This window comes from Amblyomma mixtum, chromosome 1 (assembly GCF_055824585.1).
Source record: "Amblyomma mixtum isolate Tamu chromosome 1, ASM5582458v1, whole genome shotgun sequence".
Taxonomy (NCBI): Eukaryota; Metazoa; Arthropoda; class Arachnida; order Ixodida; family Ixodidae; genus Amblyomma; species Amblyomma mixtum.
Window position 1 is genome coordinate 271,899,832 of NC_143012.1, and position 15,994 is coordinate 271,915,825.

The 15,994-nt window shown below is 49.0% G+C and overlaps 1 protein-coding gene across 3 annotated transcripts in view; it reads right to left on the reverse strand.

Annotated features, from left to right (window-relative positions):
• The window catches only part of Synd (protein kinase C and casein kinase substrate in neurons protein Synd), a 117,548-nt gene that overhangs the window by 41,488 nt on the left and 60,066 nt on the right, over positions 1 to 15,994 (reverse strand). The window contains exon 1 of one of the 3 annotated variants that reach the window (XM_089565924.1): positions 14,494 to 14,726. The exons of 1 other annotated variant lie outside the window; for it this stretch is intronic. The gene's annotated coding sequence lies outside the window, so the exon portion shown is untranslated. Of the gene's footprint in view, positions 1 to 3,446; positions 3,554 to 14,493; positions 14,727 to 15,994 lie in introns of those variants that run through there. One more of the 3 variants, XM_089565923.1, reaches the window with a different exon arrangement.

Genomic DNA, 15,994 nt, shown 5'->3' on the forward strand with positions numbered 1-15,994 from the left:
GGCAACTCTGGCTGCCCTGGAGTAGATTTCCATCACTAAAAAACATAATACTCACGGTCGGCAAAATTCCCTCTTCGAAACAAGTTGCGAAGATTTTAACCGAGGATTCATCTATTTGCTAACCTCAGGACCTCCAATGCCCTTGGGCCCTTCGTTTTCGGATAAAACCAGATTTTTGCACCCCGCGCAAATTTCTTAATGATCAGGTTAAACCCGATTTATACCCGAAAATAAGCCTTCTAGAAAACTTGGTTTCCGTGTGGACAAAGCTGAGGACACTGCAAGCAAATTAGTGCGTACATCCGAGGGGAGTTTACAATCAAGTGGTGAGCTTCTTTTAGGGCGTTTTACTCAAGAGGGTGCTAATCGAAGCCATGGAAGCGAAAAGGAAAAGTGCGGGCGCTGACCAGACGTCTCATCGGCAGCACTAAGTCAAGCGCCGCCCAGTCTAATGGCTTCGTGCTGCAAGGCTCGTCTGCGTTTAAAATGATCGCATTTACGCTTAATGAATGTTGTCGCACTGAACAAAAAAAGAAAAGATTGGCGTTTCACGGAGGCAGAATTGCTTTGCAGTAGATGAGAATGTGCGCAGAGAAATAATCATCATAAATGAGAAAAAACAAATATCTGGTTTTATAAAAGGTCTCTGCAGTGCAGCCTGCTATTTCCATATTCACAACACCATGTGCAAAACACGGAATTTTATGTACCGCATGAAAACGAGCGCTTATAGTGAGACAAAACATTGTCCGCTAAAACTAGAATTGTGGAACCGTTTGCTTGAAAACACGATTTGCACCCGAATTTAAGCAAAAAAAAAAAAAATGCCCGATTTCACTGTCCAAATCGTACTCATTCACTCTAGAGCATAACACCCCTGTTAAGCGCGCAATATAAAGTGCACTTGGGAAGAGTGTCAGTTGCTAAAAGTGTCGGAGTGCGTTCAAAGAACGCACTGTAAGGGCTGAGTGCGTAGCCTCGCCAGCAGCGACTTCAAAGGCACAATATGTATACTGCACAAAAAGTACTTAAGCTTATTTTACACGCTATAACGCTGTATTTAGAAAAAAAAAATTCGTTCGCTACAGCTACAACCGAAGCAACAAAACCAAGGAATGAGCTCAGATGAAACATCGCTGCGCGCCGCCTTGTTTGTTGCCGTAATACTGGATAGTCTTGGCTGGTCTTGGCTTTTCTTCTATTTCTTTTTTTTTTGCATCGTTAAAAACTGTTGAACTTCGTCTTACTAGCACTATCACGTTAAGCAATCAATCATTATGAGTCCTTTTTCTTTTCCATCGACCTCTTCAGAAATTCCGCTCATTTTCTGTCGCCACTGAAACACGGAACACAGCGCTGGGTTTCAATGTGTCTCTCTACGTCCCTGCGTCCCAATTTCACGCTGGCCCATATATGGTATAAGATCAGCCCCGCCAAGAACTCTCGACGCAACCCCCCCCCCCTTAATTTTGTTTCGCCACAACGCGTGATGGAATCAATTCAATTCAATTCAAGGTTTATTTTCCGGTTTACATTGCAAGGCTTTCAGGGCTAAAAGCTGCTCTGGGCAGCTTGACGTGGCCACTGAAACCTTCACTTGGCTTTTACAAAACGACAAACAGTGGAAACGCAATAAATAGATCACAAAACAAGAGCAGATATAATACAATACAAGATATAGCTGAAAAGCAGATGATTTGAATCCCTATTTATAATGAGAAATAGACTTTTAACATCGAAGAACCTATTCTGACAACACATAATAGATTGAACGATGTCGTACTCTGATTAACATCACATCAAAAAACAAACACAGGAAATCATATGACACAGTAAGAAAAAAAAAGAAACGTTACATATTTACAAAATACTGCTGCAACTGTTTCATTGTCAGAAGTTCTGTGTTACGTAACCGCGGCTCACGTAACGCGGCGTCAGCCGCCGCCGACGACGAGAGTACAGTTTTTCCTCGCGGCGGGTAGCTCTAACGACCAGAGATCAGTCAGCGTAAGCTAGATTAGCGGCAAAGGGCAGCGCGCAATACTACGATACACTAGAGGCCAGCGGCTCCGTTTTTAGAAGGCTACTCAGTATGCTAGCTGCGCACGCCACATTCGCGAGCCAGAAGACGCAACCTTGGCGGCAGGCGCAGCTCAGTCGTTCACAGCTGGGAGGGAGGGGGAGAAGTGGAAAGGGGACGGCGTGCCGACCGCATTTTCTCGGCCACCGCCCGGAGCCATTGTCCGGCCGCGTTCCTCCGCGCGGTAACTCTTTCGCCTTTGTTATTTCTGCCTTCTTCCGAAGAAAACAGCAGCGCGCACACAACGCGGACCGGTGGCAACGGCCACTGCAGAAGCGAGGAGAAATCGAGCAGTTTCTGCGGGAAGTAGACGCGATTCAAAAGGGCAGCCGCGCGCTATACGTCAAGCCAACTGCGCCGCACTCCGAATCGAACTCGAAAGCGCGCGGCATCGCGGATACAGTGCGCGGTTTTCCAAGTTTTTTTTTTTTTTTTCTTAATATACCCAGAAACTCCCTTCACGAACGCAGAAAGAAGATCTGATATACGCGTTCCTCTTCAGTGTTATGTTTCGAGGGAGCCAAAAACAAAGCCGCCGCGCAGTGCACGCACGCGGACATGCACAGTTACGGAGAAAGGAAACAAGATATGATACGAGGAACGGATCGCCATCAGGCCTTGTACTGCGGCCGTCCCTTACTCGGTACTGTATATGTGCCCACAGAGAGAGAGCGAGAGAGAGAGAGAGAGAGAGAAAGCCAGCGCTTCTGAAGAAGCTGATGGTTTCAGTGCAATAACAGCATCCTAGCAGAGTGTCGACGCCATGCCCTTCTAGGCCTTGGCAGACATGCAACGACAGAAAGTTAGAAACGCAAAGTGGACTCGTTAATTGTAACTTTCGCTTCATTAGAAAGCCCGGTTCATGCGAACTGACACTTTCGTCCCCTCAATATCCAGCCCCAATAAGGAGGACCAACTAAATTCGAACTCCGCAGATTTCGAACAACTTTTCGGTTCACCTCCGAGTTCGAACTGTCGAAAGTTGACTGCAGTATGTTCGGTCCATGGTTTATGGGGTTTAACGTCCCAAAGCGGCTCACGATATGAGGAACGCTGTAATGGAAGGCACCGGATAATTTTCGAGCCCCTGAGGCTCGAAATGCGACCACCGCAGCCGTAATCGAGCAGTACGTTACGAAAGCGCTCGCACATGCTGTACGCGTCTTTCTCGCTAGTGTAAGCTGCCCTGTCAGCTATAAAAAAAAAAAAAAGGTTCAATTGAGATCACTGCAACCGAGTGAATGGGACGCGGATGAACTGCCTTGAACCCGGCACATAAAAGCAACCGACAATACGTGTGTACACGTATACTGCCTAACAAACAGACTACATTAGGCTCCGGGCAGGGCATCAAACCGATGCATACCTTCAAGGAAGACAGGACGAGCAAACACAGAGAACAGCACCCCGCTGACTTCAACGGACTCCACGTGTGTGCAGCAGCTCACGCTCGCCTGCGCACCGGGCGGCGGCTGCTGTTTTCGATATTGGTTGCGTGTCGCGGCATTCCTGGGGGGGCTGACACCTGTCGCCTGTCCGGCGGCCGGCTTTTTTTCATTAAAATTCCACGCGAACCTCGTGGCGCGGAGACATCGGGCAGGGCTATAATACACAAGGAAAACTAGTGCGCAGCAGTACTGCAGCCTGCTGCGCCTATACGTCTGTATACTACGTAGTCACGCTAAAAAAAACACCGCAAGGTGAAATCGCCAGCAAAGCCGTACACGACACAAATAGCTATATAGTTTACAAGCTGGAACCCAGCCTCGTGTCTTCTTGAGTCCATCGAGCAAATTTCCACCTCTTCCCACAAGAAAAAAAAAACTATATTTTAGCTCTCCTACACAAATCCGCTAAATTCCTTTGCATTTCTACTTTGATTTAAGGACAGCCACGGTGTAGTCAAACCCCAAGCGCCTGAATCTTTGTGGCGGCCACATTTACAGGCGAGAGTAGAGATCCCGACACTACACAGTAATATTATCTATTGTTACTTTTCGCCCCGCCGCGGTGGCTCAGTGGTTATGGCGCTCGGCTGCTGGCCCGAAAGAGGCGGGTTCGATCCCGGCCGCGGCGGCTGAATTTCGATGGAGGCGAAATTCTTGAGGCCCGTGTACTGTGCGATGTCAGTGCACGTTAAAGAAACCCAGGTGGTCGAAATTTCCGGAGCCCTCCACTACGGCATCCCTCAAAGCATGAGTTGCTTTGGGACGATAAACCCCAATAAACCTAAACCTATTGTTACTTTTCATTTATTTATTTACATGATACTGCCGACCATTTTGGTCCAGGCAGGAAGGGCAAAAGTACACAGGAGGAATGTTTAGAGTGCATTGTATCAGCAGCAGTTTAGACACATACTGATATGTTTCAAATTTCATGCATGCAGACATAAAACACTTAGATAAACATCTTCGTCACCTCTAAAATGATCACAAATGCAAGCGGTAGGAAGTCACTCTCAATGGCCAGAAAATATTGTTAATGACCTTTTTGAGTTCACACCTGAAAACTGCTTCAGTTAGTAAGTTCCATTCACATATTAGTTTTGGAAAAAATGAAAACTAGTGGAAATTCATTTTTGCGAAGTGAGGAGTCACGTTTTAGTTGTGTGCGCGTGTCGCGTTTTGAGAGTTAACGATGACGCAACAAAAGGTGTTGACGAGATGCCAAACTTTCCCTAAATCAAGGAGTGCAAAAATTATATCCTTTTTATCTTTCTTCCGGTACAGAGAGGTTTTATTTTGTTTGTTTTCATAAGGATAGATGGAGAGTCAGAATTCCTGTATTTGTTGTAGACGAAGCGCACAGCACGCATTTGTACTTTTTCTATCTGTGTAATGTCTTCTTTCGTGTTAGGTTCCCACACCACGGTGGCGTACTCCAGTTTCGGTCTAACAATCGATTCATACGCTATTTTATTCACATTGCTTGGTGCATACCTTAACTTGTGTTTTAAGAACCCTAATATTTTTTTTTTATTGCAGATTAAGTTAAAGAGGCTGAGATGTCAAATTTTGTGGCTATAAAAAGCTTGTTACGGGCTTCCTCTGCATGTAAGGTTGGTGCCATCCAAGTATTGGATGAGACCAACGCTTAAAATCACTATGGAGAAATCTCGCATTATTTCGTATGTGTCAAAGAACTCTAATGCATTACATACGATCTATATACGTCGGAAATGAGTCTCATATATGAGTTCGTATCGGTAGCATATGAGTTATATGTGTCAAGATGCGTACTTATGAACACACGAGGTCATGTGTCATGTGTGTCACAAATGTGTCTCGTATGAACTCATATGAGCTATATGTGGCGAGAAACGTTCCTCGTATGAACACGTTTCATACGAGTTCATAAGTATCAGAAATGTGTCTCGTATTAACTCATATGGGCTTAATACGAGGTCATACATGCTGCGAATGTCTCGGATGAACACATTTGTTGAATATAAGTTCACACGCGCTGCAAATGTCTCTTGTATCTACTTTTACGCACTATACCCTAACTACTATGCCCTACTACTATACCCTACTACTATACCCGTATTACTATACCCTACTACTATACCCGTACTATACTTGTACTATACCCTACTACTATACCCGTACTATACTTGTACTATACCCTACTACTATACCCGTACTATACTTGTACTACACCCTACTACTATACCCTAAGGACTGGAGTTCCGGTGCGCATCGTATCAGCTTACATCTACCTGGTAGGTTGGTTGGTTTATGGGGTTTAACGTCCCAAAGCGACTAAGGCTATGAGAGACGCCGTAGTGGAGGGCTCCGGAAATTTCGACCACCTGGGGTTCTTTAACGTGCACTGACATCGCACAGTACACGGGCCTCTAGAATTTCTCCTCCAAAGAAATTCCAGCCGCCGCGGCCGGGATCGAACCCGCGTCTTTTGGGTCAGCAGCCGAGCACCATAACCGCTGAGCCACCGCGGCGGCACATCTACCTGGTACGAAACATGCCGGTCATGGGAGTGGCTCATGAAACACGCGGAAAAGAAGCGGCCAAAAAGCAAACAAATGCTGAACCAGCGCAAAAAAAAAAAAAAAAACGCTTGGCCTGTTTCACGCAATTCTCTTCTTTCTTTGCGCCCTCTTGTTGTAAACACCCGTTACCCAAGCTGTCTGGCGTTCGGCGTTTCCAATGTGCTTGGGTACACGTTTAGTGGGAAGGTAAACATGGCATTCTCTGCGTTCCCTGACAAAAAAGTTCTAGACAGTCTATAGAGTGTCTATAGACAAATCCTAGAGAACAGTCTATAGGCAATGCAAATTCCATAGACAGTCTGCAGACGATCTACAGATTTATGGCCATATACTTTCAGTAGACTTGTCTATAGACCGGCTATAGACTATGAATAGACAAAAAGCAATATCTATAGGAAGTCAATAGATTCAATAAGTCTATAGACTGTCTATAGACCATTTTATAAGGGTTGTAGAGCCGTTGTAAAGCTACGCAACGAATAAATTGGGGTATTTTCATCGCAGAGCTCCGGGTGTGCCAAAAAATACTTGCGCAATGAGAGGAAGATGATTCAATGCTTATCGCGGTGAACATCAAGATTCACAATACCAGTGGAAGTCGTTTTCTAGTTCCGTTTCTCAAACCGGGCAAATCGCCACCTGACGTCATGTATTACCGTTCAATTACAAAGTAATGGAAATGATAGCGCGAGTTTTGTCACACAAAAATAATGCTGACGTTTTATGCGGCAGTCGTGGTGTAGTGGTTAAGCGCCAACTCCAAGGATGCTTCCTGGGCGCACGCGCCCAGCGTCGGAAGCGAAGTCTGGTTTGCAACAATCGGAGGACCGCGGGGCTCTCGTGACTCTTCTTCATGGCTTAAAACTCTTTCAGGTTCTCGCAACTTTTCTTCACGGTTTAAGTTGTCCTTTCAGCGCCCCCAACCCCTCTGAACCGAACCCCTGACGGACAGACATGACTTTCAATCGGGACGCATTGCAAGCAACAAAAGCACTCGCAGATCTTCAACCCCACCTTCCCAGCATCTCCATCAGAGGTCACGTGTGAATAGGCAAAGAGCACAGCACAGTCCGCACAGCAAAAACAACAGAGAAGTGGTGAGCGTCGGCAGGCTGAAGATCGCTCACCCTTCTGCTAGCCTGAAGGAGACGCGCGCTCGAGATAAGCGTAGATCGAAGATGAATGCACCCTCCAAGCTTAAGTTTGCCGTGTCGATTGCAGCGCCGTATAACACACAGCATAGCGAGAGGAGCAAGCAGTTTTGGGGGCGCTCGGGGTGCTATTCTACGCCACCTTCCTGAGCTTATTGGCATGAGCTTCTGCGCTCTGTCGAAGCCACACGTGGTGCCTGTCAGCAATCTGGGTTATGTCTACAGAAGCGAGGCAAACAGCGCTATCAACCAAATGCGGGCTTCTAATCGTTCAGAATGTGCCCCCGCGTTTGTAGCGGCCCAAGCGACAGACGGCAGCAGTTTTTGACACCTTGTGGAATAACTGCAGTGCCACCTGGGCAGCGCAGGTTCCCTATAGCTAAGCACCGCACTGTCAGGGCGCAAAAACACCGTCCCGGTCATTAAAACACTATAGAGATTTCAGAAAGCACAGAAAGCTATCGAACTGCGGGCCAGGCGTCATGAGATATAGTATGCAGAAAGAAGAAAACGCACCAACTTTCACGTGTGCATCTGCGCACACAAGGCTGGTCGAATATGGCACACGTGTGTCTCCTTTTGAGCACAGCTGTATAGGCCGTGGGGACACATCGTCTGAAGCTCGAAATCTCTGGAGAGTGAGGAGAAGACTCATCCTCCGACTGTACTCCTATTTTCAAAGTATCGTCTGGTGACCTCGCTTGCCTTCCCCTCCTTGGAGATCTACTACGACGAATTAAAATGCCACGCAGCTGCCGACTTTTCTCAGTAACGAACTAAACAGGCGAAAATATTTTTAATTCAAATTTTCCGACCATTCGCAGTTCCGCTTGCGAGCGACAAATACATCGCGAACGCGCTTAATTAGGGAAGCCCCGCCGCAGAAAAAAATAAGCGGGCGAGGGGGGGGGGGGGGGGGGGGGGGTTAATGTGCGACGTACGTGTGCGTCCTCCTCTCGACGCCAAGCACAAAATCAAAACCGCCGACTCCTACAGCGCGAACGCAAGGCGTATGACCAACCGTATACGGTCCAGAGGGAGGGAAGGCAGAAGGAGACGGGGTGCCAATGACGGATCGACTAATGAGTCCGAACGCAATCGTTCCGCGCTACGCCCATTGCAGCACGCGCGATAATATAAGCGCGCGGCTCCAGCGCAGCTTCCCCTGCGCATCGCCTCGCTCGGCGAACTTGGCGCGCGCCGGCAGACTGGGTTGATCACCCCGACGGCGCGCGCACAGCACCGCGCGCCAAGACGGCGAGGAGGAAGTGGCGTATAAATTACGGCGACCGGAACAGGCCGTGTCGGCGGCCCCCGTTCGCGCATATTAGATATGCGCTTAACGGTCACGCCGCCGGGCGTCCCCTCTCCCGTACGTCGCACCCTCTTCCTTCGTATTGGGACTAGACAGAGAGAGAGTTCAGCAGAGCTCCCGCGAGCGTATTCATTTACACTGTCGATGGGTATCTACGGGGCGAGAAAGCTCGGTACAGCGCGCATACGGCACACACCCACCTTGCTCAGAGGGAGGAATTCAACGGCGTTAGAAACGTGTCGACCAGACCGCGGTTCTAGTCCACTTGTGTCGAACTTCTCGAACGGAGCTCCGGCTGCAAGCAGACTCGCACTGCTCTGCCCTGACCGCAGAGGTGCAAGCGAGGGATTGCCCCGGGACAAAGGGGGAGGAGTATCCGATGTACGCGTAGCGTAGGTGCGTGCCAAGCTCACAAAGCGGATAGTTCGCGCACAGAGAGGCGCTTGTGCGGTGACGAAAAACGGAAATGATCGCAGCGGTGCACTAACCGCGGAGTACGGTGCACGAACAAAAGCGCGAGGAATGCGCGCGCCCGAATAGAAAAGACGAACAAAAGGGGCTCTGTCGTGTCAACGCGTCGGTGACACGTGTTCGACGTCACGTATACAAGACGCAGCGAAGGAGGCGTTTGAAAAGGCTGCTCGACACGGACAGGTTTGATGATTTCACTGTTTCGATTAGAAAAAACTTGAAACGGGTTGTGAAACAAAATGAAGCCGTCCGGTTTCACTTTTTACTACTAGCATAAACATTAGACATGCTGATTCCGAAATATTTCGGCGCAATGTGGAGTCTGCATTTAATAAAGCCACTTTGAAATCGCTGCTTTCTTGCGCTCATAAAACGACCACGCGACGCCGTCGGCCTTCACACTCATTACTCGACGTCGTCTAAAGACTTTTAGAAACGCAGACATATCTAACTTTTGTTTGCCCTTAAATAATAGATTTATGCTAAAGTTATAAAGTAACAAAAGTTTGTCAATGATTTGAACACATGATTGTACTCCGTTAAGCTACAGCACGTGGTCGTAGAACGGTTACCGACCTGGGACCGGTTTCGGTTCTGCTTCTCCATCCTCCGTAGCTCCAGTATCCGTGAAACTACCTAGGTGGTGTTTCATGAACCCGACAGCGGGGGTTTCAGTCAGGGAATCGAGCTAAGCAAGGCCAGCCCAACTTGACGACTCTGTTTACATGAACTCGATACTAACACGGCACGCACCGGCTCCGCACTTCTGTCCTTCCCTGCAGAAAATGCTTCCCCCAAGCGTGAAAGAGGATTAAGTGTAATCTGCGGAGGGGGCTGCGAGTCAACCCGCCCCTTGCGATAGAGATGAGGAGTCGAGCCCACGACCGCGTTCGGGAGGCTGACGGTCGGGGCTTCCGCAGGCAGAGGTTGTGCCGAGGGCTCTCGGCAGGGCTCCTACTTGCAGGGCGCGCGACGCGCCGTTGCGAACGGCGTAGCAACGACCGATAGCAGCTCGCCGCCTGCGTCCAACCGATGTCATCGACGGGCCGCATGCGACGCGTCGCACTGACAAGGGACAGAATGCGAGCGCGTCGAGTAGCGCTTTTCTCGGGGCCGGCCTGCCGCCGGCGTCAGAAAAATGCGCTAGTATCATTTGTTCACGTCCATAATAAGCCCTGGGATAGATTAATGCCAAGAATCGTTTGGTTTGGTTTGGTTTATGGGGGTATAACATCCCAAAAGAATTACAGACCAATCAGCTTATTGTCCGTTGCCTACAAGGTATTTACTAAGGTAATCGCTAATAGAGTCAGGACAACCTTGGACTTTAGTCAACCAAATGATCAGGCAGGCTTTCGTAAAGGATACTCGACAATAGACCACATTCACACTATCAATCAGGTGATAGAGAAATGCTCAGAATATAACCAACTCTTATATATAGCCTTCATTGATTACGAGAAAGCATTTGACTCGGTGGAAACCTCAGCTGTCATGCAGGCATTGCGGAATCAGGGTGTAGAAGAGTGTTATGTGAAAATATTAGAAGATATTTATAACGACTGCACAGCTACTATAGTTCTCCATAAAGTCAGCAATAAAATTCCAATACGGAAAGGGGTCAGGCAGGGAGACACGATCTCGCCAATGCTCTTCACTGCCTGCTTACAGGAGGTATTCCGGGGACTGGAATGGGAACAGTTGGGGATAAGAGTTAATGGAGAATACCTGAGTAATTTGCGATTCGCTGATGACATTGCCTTGCTAAGCCACTCAGGACAAGAACTGCAAAGCATGATCAATCAGTTAGACAGGCAGAGCAGAACGGTGGGGCTAAGAATTAACATGCAGAAAACCAAAGTAATGTTCAACAGCCTAGCAAGGGAACAGCAGTTCGCAATTGGTAGCGAGGTGCTGGAAGTAGTAAGAGAATATGTCTACTTAGGGCAGGTAGTGACCGCAGATCCGGATCATGAGAGGGAAATAACTAGAAGAATACGAATGGGGTGGAGCGCATATGGTAGGTTCTCTCAGATCATGAATGGTAGCTTACCAATATCCCTGAAGAGAAAAGTATACAACAGCTGTATCCTACCGGTACTCACCTATGGGGCAGAAACGTGGAGGCTAACAAAGAGGGTTCAGCTTAAGTTAAGAACAACGCAGCGAGCTATGGAAAGGAAAATGATAGGTGTAACGTTAAGAGATCGGAAGAGGGCGGAGTGGGTGAGGGAACAAACGCGGGTTAATGACATCTTAGTTGAAATCAAGAGGAAGAAATGGGCTTGGGCAGGGCATGTAATGCGAAGGCAAGATAACCGCTGGTCCTTAAGGGTAACGGAGTGGATTCCAAGAGAAAGCAAACGTAGCAGGGGACGGCAGAAAGTTAGGTGGGCGGATGAGATTAAGAAGTTTGCAGGGATACAGTGGCGGCAACTGACAAAGGACAGGGTTAATTGGAGAGACATGGGAGAGGCCTTTGCCCTGCAGTGGGTGTAGTCAGGCTGATGATGATGATGAACATCCCAAAGCGACTCAAGCTATGAGGGACGCTGTACGTAGTGAAGGGCTCCGGAAATTTCGACCCCCTGGGGTTCTTTAACGTGCACTGGCATCGCACAGTGCACGGGCCTCTACAATTTCGCTTCCATCGAAATTCGACCGCCGCGGCCGGGATCGAACCCGCGGCTTTCGGGTCAGCAGCCGAGCGCCATAGCCACTGAGCCACCGCGACGGCTCAGTGGCTCAGCTGTTTCCATGGTTAATTCTGAAACTATGTCCTACTTTATACATCAAGTGCAACGCTGTCAAAGGTATGGAATTAGCATAAAAATGAAGGGAGACGTGTTACTTCGCGTTTATGTGGCCGAGTGATCTAAGGCACAAGAATTAAAGCGACAGCAACAAGAGCGCATTTAATCAAGCTTATGACAAGCCTATCACATAATAACCCTGCAGGCAAAACACTTGTTACTTTTCGCTCACCACAAGGAACGTACTACCTTTTGATCACGGATGTAGACAGCGCAAACAAGAGCTCTAGCTTTGACAGCGTAGCATCTGACGCTGCCTCATCATCCGACTTTAGTTTGAGGGCGAACACTTGAGGAACCAGCCCAGAACATCAGTGCTAACGCCTTCGTTTCTTAGTTGGGACTCAGCAGCCGCGTTGAAAAAAGATACTGACGTTACCGATGTCATCCGTCCCATTTGTGAGCTTTGCACATCATACGAAGATGTTTTGATAGATGCCTACGCTGCGAAGGGTCCGCCCGATTGTTTCACCCGATGGTGTGCCCTTGGGGGCCTAATGTGATTTCCTTCCAACCGGAAAACTGCACGGGCTAGAAACTTGATTTTTCACGAAGTACTTGCTATTGTGTAGGCAGACATTTTGTTCATTCCAAAAGTCCTTCATCTAAAAACTCTATTTCGCAAATAAAATTTTATGACACATGAAACATTAAGTAAGGCTTTCTGACGGGCTAGTTGGTACATATTCATATTTGATAAGCTGTCGTGTTTCCTGTCGCCCCCCCCCCCCCCCCTTTTTTAGTGCAAAAGCAATACTAGTTGCACTTTCAGCCCGTCGCGTAGCGAGGCCGGTAGCTACCAAACTAGCATATTGGATTGGAATTGATTGGAATGGATCGGATTGGATTGTATAACCGATGCATCACCACAAGTCATCTACGCCACGGGTACAATGCTGGTTATAATACAACCACTGCAGATTTTTTTTTTTTTTTTATCGCGAAAGCAATACTAGTTGCACTTTCAGCCCGTCGCGTAGCGAGGCCGGTAGCTATCAAATTAGCATATTGGACTGGATTGGAATGGATCGGATTGGATTATATAACCGATGCATCACCACAAGTCTAACCACAAGCACCACCACTAGCTGAACCACGGCGTAGCTACGGATATTGCTTTCGCAATTACCGGGCTTAACCAAGCTAAGCCACATCCATTTTTTTTCTCCTGTGAACGTTTTTTTAGCGCACAGCCCATCGAACTGCGCTTCTTTCCTGTCGTTTCTAACCACTTTTTGTTCATGCGAACGTCTTCTTAGCGCACAGCCTATCAAATATGAAACATTAATGACGCTCAAATTATTAAAACGTCCAAATAGCTTCATTCTTAATAACTGCATTAAATTGTGAACCTCATAGTGAGGTTTCGATGGTTTATAGGGTTTAACCACCAATAGCAATCGAGGCTATGAGGGACGTCGTAGTGGGGAACTGTGGACAATTTTGACCACCGGCTCTTTAACGAGCCCTGATATCCCACAGCACGCGGGCCTCTAGCGTCCATTGAAATGGTACTTGCTGCGGCCAGGATCGAACCTGCGTCTTTCAGGTCAGCCGCCAAGCACCATGACCAATGAGAGACCACGGGGGATAAACGTCACAGTTCTTAGACCAAAGTAATTTAACAAAAACCAACACAGTATCACCATTTTTTCCCACAGCAGGGAGAGTTATCCCAGCGAAATGAAATCCGCGGTAGATGAAGTATTGACGGCGATGCACCGAAATCACTCAAACACCGCACACAAGGACGCACTGAGCCAACGCACTGCGACCTCGGCGAACGAAACATCCGAAAGAGCATGACACCAGGCACTCATTTCGAGCACAAGGAAAGGGCAGAACAAACCGAAGCCACTAAAGATGACGCGTTGAAAACAACCTGGGACTGCAAAGCATGTTTTCGGTTTGAGTCAGCAGTCCAACAAAGTAAAATGCCCAGGTCAGACACCTAGGTAAACAAAAAAAGAGAGAGAAAGACACCATACCCCAAGGATCACGCTTCTGCAATACACAGGGCGCTTACATGTCTGGATGGAGCAGGCTGGGCCAGTCTGACTGCATGGGGTGCGTTGACTCGCAGCCTCCTCCGTAAATTACACTTATATCCCCTTTCAAACTTGGGGAGAGCATTTTCTGCGGGGAAGAACAGAAGCGGGCGCCGGTTTCCTACTCGTGCGGTCGCGCCTCACAGGGCGCACCGCGAGAGTCGACTCGCTAGTATCGAGCCCATGTAAACAGACAGTCATCGAGTTCAGTTGACCTTGCTCAACTCGACCCCAGACTCGACCCGTCACCATCGGGTTAATGTAAACAACGATGCAGAGGCAGGCCGGTTCCCATTTTTTTTTTTTTCGCTGCAGAACTGCACTGGCAACATCGTTTAAACCGGCAACCGGTAACAGCAAACGGAGAAACAAAGCGCGGTACGAAGGCCATGGCCGTAACGATAAAAAAAAATAACGGAAGAGCCGGCAGCACGTGCGGCTCGTTCGAATGCGCCTCACGCGCGTGCATTTCCCGCGACGACTTGCCCAGAGGGAGGATCACTAGCTCCAGTGTTGACAGACCAAAGACGGCGGCGAGAGGGCAGGCTCCCAGGTGTTCCCCTCCGCAGCAGCGCCCACACTCCACAAACAAGAGCCACTCACCGCACAGTGGCACACGGCCACCGCCACCCACTAAAGGTCGCCCGGCACGTGCGAGCCGTCCGGCGGCAGCGAGGAGGAGAGGAAGTGGCACATGAAGAGTCGCCCCATATGCACGGTGGTCTACGGAGCGTAGCACAACTGCCTGTGATGTCCGACTGTCCGACGGCGACAACGGCTAGCGCAACGAGCAGCCAGCGTCGCTCTGCATTGGCGCGACGGAGGGGGAAGACTGACGGCGCCGCCGCCAATGTCGCCGGAGCCGACGGTCGGAGAGCCCCCGCAACCTCAGTCAGCGCGTTTGCCCTCGAGCGCGCGCGTTTTGAATTGCCGATAACCGCACAGCGACACTGCGCTTTCGTCGTTTTTTTTTTTTTTCTCCGGAGTAGGGGGGAGGGGGGGGGGGGGGGGGTAAAGTGAACGAAATTTTAAAAAGCCTGGAAGAAGCATCGGCACAGTACCCGTCGTCAGGTCTCGGGGGAAATAACGCGACGTTGGAACAAACAAAACGGCGGGTATACTAACCGAGGAAAGCGCCGGCAATCTCGAGCCTGAGAAAAAGAGGAGAATGCAGCACGTGCAGGAACAACAGCCGCGCAAAATTATATATATGAGAGAAGAAATAGTCCATTCGCCTCGGCAATGAGGCTTTGAACAAAAAAAATGGGAGGGGGGGGGGGGGGAGAGAAACGAAATGATTTCTTAAACAACTTCCCAGGGACTGCGCAACACAATTTCATTTCTCTGTTCCAGTGACGCTTTCTATTTTTTTTTTTCTTCCACGCGCAGATGCGCCAACTGCCATCGCTGCCATCTTTGGATCTTTTCCTCGGCGCTATTACCGTTCAAACTGCAACCTTCGCATCTCTTACAGTCAGCGCACGCGTTTTCGCCTTTATAGCACACGGTGAACATAAATTCCACAGACTGACAGCTATTATGAACTAAACGTTTCATTTGACCGACCAAGACCCCTGGATCGCCACTAAGAGCGCTGGCTGTGCGTATGAAGATCGTCGCTCCACCCGTATGGAAAAGAAGCGACCAGCCGAACGCCGGAGAGCAGGACACAAATATCCGGTTTGAAAGCACACGCTCTCAGTAGACACCTTTAGCATACCGTGTACAGTGTTACCGTTGCCGGAGTAAAGGGAGTCCGCGCACCGCAGCTGCCATCTGGCGCCGTAAAGGCGATTTGCGCATGCGCATTGGCTGCGCGTGGGCTCCCGGTACTGCGGTACCGGTCACGCGGTACACGGTATACTATGGGTGTCTAATAGCATGAAGCTTCGAAACTCGAGTCTATACACTGCCGCTTTCCTTCGCCCGGCCTGCACGCAAGAAACAACATACGCCATGAAAAAAAAAGAAAGGCATGCAAGCCATACGCGCGCGTACTTTTATAGGGCAGTAATACGTCTGCCGACCACGCATGCAAGCAACAGCGCGCACACGAGCGCGGCGCAAACGGAGGACTTTCACGGCGGGGCAGCGTTGCTTGTTC